Here is a 7,502-nt window from a genome sequence, read left to right as displayed (position 1 = left end):
TTTGAACTCCTGACTTTTTGTGTGTTCAAAATGCACCATTCAAAGCCACATCATCATTTTTCAATCCTTTCTAACTTCATTTGTTATTTTTCATGCATTTACTAATTATTTTGAGCTATAAGACCCTAAGATTGAAAAGCATTTCAAATGAACTCTGAAAAGGTTGAAAGTTGGCATGGTATCATCATTCCATCCACATAGCATGTGAAAGAAAGTTGAGAGGGTTACGGCAAAAACTAGATGCACTTCGTGTACGAAACGGACAATCTCTTTCAAAGTATCAGGATTTCATACGGAAACTCGTCTGTTACAAAGGGATTTCATTGTTTAAAACTTATTTGAACTCCTGACTTGTTGTGTGTTCAAAATGCACCATTCAATGCCACATCATCATTTTTCAATCCTTTCTGACTTCATTTGTTATTTGTCACGCATTTACTAATTATTTTGAGCTATAATACCCTAAAATTGAAAAGCATTTCAAATGAACTCTGAAAAGGTTGAAAGTTGGCATGGTATCATCATTTCATCCACATAGCATGTGCAAGAAAGTTGAGAGGGTTACGGCAAAAACTGGATGCACTTCGTGTACGAAACGGACAATCTCTTTCAAAGTATCAGGATTTCATACGGAAACTCGTCTGTTACAAAGGGATTTCATTTTTAAAACTTATTTGAACTCCTGAATTTTTGTGTGTTCAAAATGCACAATTCAAAGCCACATCATCATTTTTCAATCCTTTCTGACTTCATTTGTTATTTTTCATGCATTTACTAATTATTTTGAGCTATAAGACCCTAAAATTGAAAAGCATTTCAAATGAACTCTGAAAAGGTTGAAAGTTGGCATGCTATCATCATTTCATCCACATAGCATGTGCAAGAAAGGTGAGAGGGTTACGTCAAAAACTGGATGCACTTCGTGTACAAAACGGACAATCTCTTTCAAAGTATCATGATTTCATACGGAAACTCGTCTGTTACAAAGGGATTTCATTGTTTAAAACTTATTTGAACTCCTGAATTTTTGTGTGTTCAAAATGCACAATTCAAAGCCACATCATCATTTTTCAATCCTTTCTGACTTCATTTGTTATTTTTCATGCATTTACTAATTATTTTGAGCTATAAGACCCTAAAATTGAAAAGCATTTCAAATGAACTCTGAAAAGGTTGAAAGTTGGCATGCTATCATCATTTCATCCACATAGCATGTGCAAGAAAGGTGAGAGGGTTACGTCAAAAACTGGATGCACTTCGTGTACAAAACGGACAATCTCTTTCAAAGTATCAGGATTTCATACGGAAACTCGTCTGTTACAAAGGGATTTCATTGTTTAAAACTTATTTGAACTCCTGACTTTTTTTGTGTTCAAAATGCACCATTCAAAGCCACATCATCATTTTTCAATCCTTTCTGACTTCATTTGTTATTTTTCATGCATTTACTAATTATTTTGAGCTATAAGACCCTAAAATTGAAAAGCATTTCAAATGAACTCTGAAAAGGTTGAAAGTTGGCATGGTATCATCATTTCATCCACATAGCATGTGCAAGAAAGTTGAGAGGGTTACGGTAAAAACTGGATGCACTTCGTGTACAAAACGGACAATCTCTTTCAAAGTATCAGGATTTCATACGGAAACTCGTCTGTTACAAAGGGATTTCATTTTTTTAAACTTATTTGAACTCCTGACTTTTTGTGTGTTCAAAGTGCACCATTCGAAGCCACATCATCATTTTTCAATCCTTTCTCACTTCATTTGTTATTTTTCATGCATTTACTAATTATTTTGAGCTATAATACCCTAAAATTGAAAAGCATTTCAAATGAACTCTGAAAAGGTTGAAAGTTGGCATGGTATCATCATTTCATCCACATAGCATGTGCAAGAAAGTTGAGAGGGTTACGGCAAAAACTGGATGCACTTCGTGTACAAAACGGACAATCTCTTTCAAAGTATCAGGATTTCATACGGAAACTCGTCTGTTACAAAGGGATTTCATTTTTTTAAACTTATTTGAACTCCTGACTTTTTGTGTGTTCAAAATGCACCATTCAAAGCCACATCATCATTTTTCAATCCTTTCTGACTTCATTTGTTATTTTTCATGCATTTACTAATTATTTTGAGCTATAAGACCCTAAAATTGAAAAGCATTTCAAATGAACTCTGAAAAGGTTGAAAGTTGGCATGGTATCATCATTTCATCCACATAGCATGTGCAAGAAAGTTGAGAGGGTTACGGTAAAAACTGGATGCACTTCGTGTACAAAACGGACAATCTCTTTCAAAGTATCAGGATTTCATACGGAAACTCGTCTGTTACAAAGGGATTTCATTTTTTTAAACTTATTTGAACTCCTGACTTTTTGTGTGTTCAAAGTGCACCATTCGAAGCCACATCATCATTTTCAATCCTTTCTCACTTCATTTGTTATTTTTCATGCATTTACTAATTATTTTGAGCTATAATACCCTAAAATTGAAAAGCATTTCAAATGAACTCTGAAAAGGTTGAAAGTTGGCATGGTATCATCATTTCATCCACATAGCATGTGCAAGAAAGTTGAGAGGGTTACGGCAAAAACTGGATGCACTTCGTGTACAAACCGGACAATCTCTTTCAAAGTATCAGGATTTCATACGGAAACTCGTCTGTTACAAAGGGATTTCATTTTTTAACTTATTTGAACTCCTGACTTTTTGTGTGTTCAAAATGCACCATTCAAAGCCACATCATCATTTTTCAATCCTTTCTAACTTCATTTGTTATTTTTCATGCATTTACTAATTATTTTGAGCTATAAGACCCTAAGATTGAAAAGCATTTCAAATGAACTCTGAAAAGGTTGAAAGTTGGCATGGTATCATCATTCCATCCACATAGCATGTGCAAGAAAGTTGAGAGGGTTATGGCAAAAACTGGATGCACTTCGTGTACGAAACGGACATTCTCTTTCAAAGTATCAGGATTCCATAAGGAAACTCGTCTGTTACAAAGGGATTTCATTTTTTAAAACTTATTTGAACTCCTGACGTTTTGTGTGTTCAAAATGCACCATTCGAAGCCACATCATCATTTTTCAATCCTTTCTCACTTCATTTGTTATTTTTCATGCATTTACTAATTATTTTGAGCTATAAGACCCTAAAATTGAAAAGCATTTCAAATGAACTCTGAAAAGGTTGAAAGTTGGCATGGTATCATCATTTCATCCACATAGCATGTGCAAGAAAGTTGAGAGGGTTACGTCAAAAACTGGATGCACTTCGTGTACAAAACGGACAATCTCTTTCAAAGTATCAGGATTTCATACGGAAACTCGTCTGTTACAAAGGGATTTCACTTTTTAAAACTTATTTGAACTCCTGACTTTTTGTATGTTCAAAATGCACCATTCAAAGCCACATCATCATTTTTCAATCCTTTCTCACTTCATTTGTTATTTTTCATGCATTTACTAATTATTTTGAGCTATAAGACCCTAAAATTGAAAAGCATTTCAAATGAACTCTGAAAAAGTTGAAAGTTGGTATGGTATCATCATTTCATCCACATAGCATGTGCAAGAAAGTTGAGAGGGTTACGGCAAAAACTGGATGCACTTCGTGTACAAAACGGACAATCTCTTTCAAAGTATCAGGATTTCAAAAGGAAACTCGTCTGTTACAAAGGGATTTCATTTTTAAAAACTTATTTGAACTCCTGACTTTTTGTGTGTTCAAAATGCACCATTCAAAGCCACATCATCATTTTTCAATCCTTTCTGACTTCATTTGTTATTTTTCATGCATTTACTAATTATTTTGAGCTATAAGACCCTAAAATTGAAAAGCATTTCAAATGAACTCTGAAAAGGTTGAAAGTTGGCATGGTATCATCATTTCATCCACATAGCATGTGCAAGAAAGTTGAGAGGGTTACGGCAAAAACTGGATGCACTTCGTGTACGAAACGGACAATCTCTTTCAAAGTATCAGGATTTCATACGGAAACTCGTCTGTTACAAAGGGATTTCATTTTTTTAAACTTATTTGAACTCCTGACTTTTTGTGTGTTCAAAATGCACCATTCAGAGCCACATCATCATTTTTCAATCCTTTCTGACTTCATTTGTTATTTTTCATGCATTTACTAATTATTTTTAGCTACAATTCCCTAAAATTGAAAAGCATTTCAAATGAACTCTGAAAAGGTTGAAAGTTGGCATGGTATCATCATTTCATCCACATAGCATGTGCAAGAAAGTTGAGAGGGTTACGGCAAAAACTGGATGCACTTCGTGTACAAACCGGACAATCTCTTTCAAAGTATCAGGATTTCATACGGAAACTCGTCTGTTACAAAGGGATTTCATTGTTTAAAACTTATTTGAACTCCTGACTTTTTTTGTGTTCAAAATGCACCATTCAAAGCCACATCATCATTTTTCAATCCTTTCTGACTTCATTTGTTATTTTTCATGCATTTACTAATTATTTTGAGCTATAAGACCCTAAAATTGAAAAGCATTTCAAATGAACTCTGAAAAGGTTGAAAGTTGGCATGGTATCATCATTTCATCCACATAGCATGTGCAAGAAAGGTGAGAGGGTTACGTCAAAAACTGGATGCATTTCGTGTACAAAACGGACAATCTCTTTCGAAGTATCAGGATTTCATACGGAAACTCGTCTGTTACAAAGGGATTTCATTGTTTAAAACTTATTTGAACTCCTGACTTTTTGTGTGTTCAAAATGCACCATTCAAAGCCACATCATCATTTTTCAATCCTTTCTGACTTCATTTGTTATTTTTCATGCATTTACTAATTATTTTGAGCTATAAGACGTTAAAATTGAAAAGCATTTCAAATGAACTCTGAAAAGGTTGAAAGTTGGCATGGTATCATCATTTCATCCACATAGCATGTGCAAGAAAGTTGAGAGGGTTACGGGAAAAACTGGATGCACTTCGTGTACAAAACGGACAATCTCTTTCAAGGTATCAGGATTTCAAAAGGAAACTCGTCTGTTACAAAGGGATTTCATTTTTTTAAACTTATTTGAACTCCTGACTTTTTGTGTGTTCAAAATGCACCATTCAAAGCCACATCATCATTTTTCAATCCTTTCTGACTTCATTTGTTATTTTTCATGCATTTACTAATTATTTTGAGCTATAAGACCCTAAAATTGAAAAGCATTTCAAATGAACTCTGAAAAGGTTGAAAGTTGGCATGGTATCATCATTTCATCCACATAGCATGTGCAAGAAAGTTGAGAGGGTTACATTAAAAACTGGATGCACTTCGTGTACAAAACGGACAATCTCTTTCAAAGTATCAGGATTTCATACGGAAACTCGTCTGTTACAAAGGGATTTCATTTTTCTAAACTTATTTGAACTCCTGACTTTTTGTGTGTTCAAAATGCACCATTCAAAGCCACATCATCATTTTTCAATCCTTTCTGACTTCATTTGTTATTTGTCACGCATTTACTAATTATTTTGAGCTATAATACCCTAAAATTGAAAAGCATTTCAAATGAACTCTGAAAAGGTTGAAAGTCGGCATGGTATCATCATTTCATCCACATAGCATGTGCAAGAAAGTTGAGAGGGTTACGGCAAAAACTGGATGCACTTCGTGTACGAAACGGACAATCTCTTTCAAAGTATCAGGATTTCATACGGAAACTCGTCTGTTACAAAGGGATTTCATTTTTTAAAACTTATTTGAACTCCTGACTTTTTGTGTGTTCAAAATGCACCATTCAAAGCCACATCATCATTTTTCAATCCTTTCTGACTTCATTTGTTATTTTTCATGCACTTACTAATTATTTTGAGCTATAAGACCCTAAAATTGAAAAGCATTTCAAATGAACTCTGAAAAGGTTGAAAGTTGGCATGGTATCATCATTTCATCCACATATCATGTGCAAGAAAGTTGAGAGGGTTACGGCAAAAACTGGATGCACTTCGTGTACGAAACGGACAATCTCTTTCAAAGTATCAGGATTTCATACGGAAACTCGTCTGTTACAAAGGGATTTCATTTTTTAAAACTTATTTGAACTCCTGAATTTTTGTGTGTTCAAAATGCACAATTCAAAGCCACATCATCATTTTTCAATCCTTTCTGACTTCATTTGTTATTTTTCATGCATTTACTAATTATTTTGAGCTATAAGACCCTAAAATTGAAAGCATTTCAAATGAACTCTGAAAAGGTTGAAAGTTGGCATGCTATCATCATTTCATCCACATAGCATGTGCAAGAAAGGTGAGAGGGTTACGTCAAAAACTGGATGCACTTCGTGTACAAAACGGACAATCTCTTTCAAAGTATCATGATTTCATACGGAAACTCGTCTGTTACAAAGGGATTTCATTGTTTAAAACTTATTTGAACTCCTGACTTTTTTTGTGTTCAAAATGCACCATTCAAAGCCACATCATCATTTTTCAATCCTTTCTGACTTCATTTGTTATTTTTCATGCATTTACTAATTATTTTGAGCTATAAGACCCTAAAATTGAAAAGCATTTCAAATGAACTCTGAAAAGGTTGAAAGTTGGCATGGTATCATCATTTCATCCACATAGCATGTGCAAAAAAGTTGAGAGGGTTACAGCAAAAACAGGATGCACTTCGTGTACAAAACGGACAATCTCTTTCAAAGGATCAGGATTTCATACGGAAACTCATCTGTTACAAAGGGATTTCATTTTTTTAAACTTATTTGAACTCCTGACTTTTTGTGTGTTCAAAATGCACCATTCAAAGCCACCTCATCATTTTTCAATCCTTTCTGACTTCATTTGTTATTTTTCATGCATTTACTAATTATTTTGAGCTATAAGACCCTAAAATTGAAAAGCATTTCAAATGAACTCTGAAAAGGTTGAAAGTTGGCATGGTATCATCATTTCATCCACATAGCATGTGCAAGAAAGTTGAGAGGGTTACATTAAAAACTGGATGCACTTCGTGTACAAAACGGACAATCTCTTTCAAAGTATCAGGATTTCATACGGAAACTCGTCTGTTACAAAGGGATTTCATTTTTTTAAACTTATTTGAACTCCTGACTTTTTGTGTGTTCAAAATGCACCATTCAAAGCCACATCATCATTTTTCAATCCTTTCTGACTTCATTTGTTATTTGTCACGCATTTACTAATTATTTTGAGCTATAATACCCTAAAATTGAAAAGCATTTCAAATGAACTCTGAAAAGGTTGAAAGTTGGCATGGTATCATCATTTCATCCACATAGCATGTGCAAGAAAGTTGAGAGGGTTACGGCAAAAACTGGATGCACTTCGTGTACGAAACGGACAATCTCTTTCAAAGTATCAGGATTTCATACGGAAACTCGTCTGTTACAAAGGGATTTCATTTTTTAAAACTTATTTGAACTCCTGACTTTTTGTGTGTTCAAAATGCACCATTCAAAGCCACATCATCATTTTTCAATCCTTTCTGACTTCATTTGTTATTTTTCA

This window comes from Aegilops tauschii, chromosome 4, assembly GCF_002575655.3.
Source record: "Aegilops tauschii subsp. strangulata cultivar AL8/78 chromosome 4, Aet v6.0, whole genome shotgun sequence".
In the NCBI taxonomy this organism is placed as follows: domain Eukaryota; kingdom Viridiplantae; phylum Streptophyta; class Magnoliopsida; order Poales; family Poaceae; genus Aegilops; species Aegilops tauschii.
The sequence above is the reverse complement of the archived record's forward strand: the minus strand, read 5'-3'. Positions refer to the sequence as shown.